The 2,827-nt window shown below is 41.2% G+C and overlaps 1 pseudogene; it reads right to left on the reverse strand.

Annotated features, from left to right (window-relative positions):
- Positions 1–1,333: 1,333 nt before the first annotated feature.
- On the reverse strand, positions 1,334–2,827 carry LOC101441347 (E3 ubiquitin-protein ligase RNF14 pseudogene; annotated as a pseudogene).

Below are 2,827 nucleotides of genomic sequence, written 5' to 3' on the forward strand. Positions count from 1 at the left end.
AGCATCCTCATTGACAATCCTGAAATATAATCCCTGCTGATTCAATGGACCAAAGCACACTCCCAAAATGGTTAAAGTGATTCCCCAGTTTTTAAAGACAAGGTAGAAAAAAGCACATGTTCACAAGCTGCCCCTGAATTCTTCTGTCCTCCCCCTCCCCCCGGATTTTCTTTTGCTACCAAGCCATTCACCAAACCATAGGGAAAGACAATTTTTCAAAAAGCCAACAAAAACCCATAAACAGGGATCTAGATATTAAGTAAAAATTATTCCCCACAACACTGCTGTTTGCAAAAAAGGTAAGGAGCCAAATGTCCATAGCTCATTAAAGAATACCTTAAGAGAAGACAGAGAAAGGAGAGAGAATCCAAAAAGTTAGGGTTGAAATACAGTGGTATGGACAAGTAAAGTTCTCAGTTTGTTCAATTTGGGAATATATTGGGCTTCCTTTATTCCAGCAGAGGAAATAAAAACATAAACTGCTGCTGAAGTTAAATATTAAAACTGTCCTTACCAACTGAAGGTGAAAGGACGTAATGTGGAACAAAAGGTAGCAGAACAAGTCATGTCAAATCTAGACTAGAAAGTCAAAAAGGGCTGCAATTCTTTAGAGCCAGGAGATTTGGCTCAAAACCAGTGGACTTTACCTTGCTAATGAATATCAGGTCATGTACAGTGTTTGTGGTATTAAAATATATCTTTAAATGATCTGTAAACTTCTATTCTGAAAAGCAGTTCAAAATGACTTTGGGCCAGCCAGTTAAGTTATAGATTAAAGCACGCCCTCAAAGGAAAACTAACTCAGCAGAAATTTAGGTTGGAAGGAATATGAGTAACACGGAGGAAATGAGATCAGGCTTGTAAAAGGATATAATTCTCAGTACAATTTTAACAGGGCTTCTACCCACCCTGGGTATAAGGAGTAGTACTGGGGGGGCGCCAACGGAAATGCCTTAGACGGGATGATTCTCAGAGACAAAAGGGTCTGTAAATTTAAATCTTAACCCCTCTCCTTACCTTAGGAAAAGAAATATGTAATTTTTAATTATTCAGACTTTGTAGCACATTGTAATATTTAATATTCTCTACTTTTCATTTTCTAAACATTTGGCTTATCATTTTCTCAGTTTATATTACACTGAAAAATGTATGAATGTGCCTTAATCTGTAGTACCAACTAAAAATATAAATCTGTACTCCTGTTATCTTTCACATAGAATGAGTGATTGAAAGATACCCTAAATATCCTGCAAGGTTAATTTGTGTACTCGACAAAAGATTGGGGCAAACCATTCCACTTCCATAATCTTGAGCAGTAGGAGTTAATTAATCTTCAATCATCTTCCCAAATGTCTCCATTAACATCTACATCACGGAACAACTGGTTCAAACTAGGAGAAGAAGGATCAGTGAAATGTTGATAAGGGTTTGTTTGCTCTAGAGAGAGAACCCATGCAAATCCAGCAGATAAACTGCATGCAGCCAGTACATGTCATCTTGTTACATCCCATTTCTCTATGGGAGTCCCACAACACGGGCAGCTATTTGAGTTCCTTTCTAGTCACTCCTTACTTTCCATCTCTTCAAGTACCTTCTGAATCACCCTCTTATCATACCTCTGTTCCAAAAATCTCTTATTGGCCTCATCTGCTTGCAAGTATTCATTTCGTAAGTCCATTAACTTCTCTGTGGTGAACTTACACAGAGAGACTCCACGGTAGGTCAGTCTGCACAAGGTGCAGAAGGCAAAATTGCAGCTGGAGCAGAGGCCCATGGTGCAGCCTGGCTCCTGCATCACAGGCAGTTGGTGGCATGGGTGGGGGCAGTACACCACATCTGCCATCAGGTCCAAGGTGGACTGGAGGAGAAGGTGGTCATAACGAGCAAATAGCTCTGCTTCCACTAGCCCTTTGACCTGACCAGGGGTGGCCACCGAAGGGCACTTTGGTTCTGGGCAGTTGAGGCAATGAACTTTGCCATCTTTGATCTGGATTTTAAAGTAGTCCTTCAGAAAGGCTTTGCAGTATACATGCCTGCACTCTAAGAAGTACATGTATTCACTACCTAGCTTCTCACAGAAACAATTATTGCACAGGAACAATTTACTGTTAAAACATTTTTTCTGCTGAGCTTGATCAAAGTCCAAGATTTCCTGGATCAGACTCTACAGTGACTCCATGTCCTGTACAGCTCTTTTGTCCACCACTTCCTCTTGGTCTACATCAGATCCAGCAGCACCACCTCCAAAATCTAGCTCTTGTTGAGAGTTGCTTGAGCTGTCCTCCTTTGCACTTTTCCCTGAGAACCCATCTTGAGCTCAAAAGGGGAGACAGTATTCAGGTAAGCTAACATCTCTTCCTTAAGAAACTGTATCCAGGCAAACAGGACCACTTGCCATGGTGTTCTTCCCACAGATTGTCTAAGTGCTTGCACAGAGCAGATAGCTGAGTTGTGACAGCCATTTGCCACTAAGTGTGAATGAAGGTGAGGAGGAGGATGGATAATCTGGTGGCAGTTCAAAGTTCAGCACAAGTGGAGGCAAAAGCAAATGGTGTATTCAAAACCACTATTCTGGAGACACTCATCTGAGTTGCCGCTCACAAATATCTTGAAATTTTGTGGCAAATCCAGATAGATCCTGGTTTCTCCACCCTGGATGGACTCTGCCTTTCTAAATTCATCTCCATCATAAATGCTTGCCAAGGCCAGCAATTCATCCTCCTTAGCTTCTCTGTCATCTGACGACATTTAATTTTCTGAGGAGCTGTTAATGACAACCAGAAGAAAAGGATATCAACACTACAGTCTGTATCTCTGTTCAGGGAGT

The sequence above is a fragment of the Dasypus novemcinctus genome, chromosome 12, assembly GCF_030445035.2.
Source record: "Dasypus novemcinctus isolate mDasNov1 chromosome 12, mDasNov1.1.hap2, whole genome shotgun sequence".
NCBI lineage: Eukaryota > Metazoa > Chordata > Mammalia > Cingulata > Dasypodidae > Dasypus > Dasypus novemcinctus.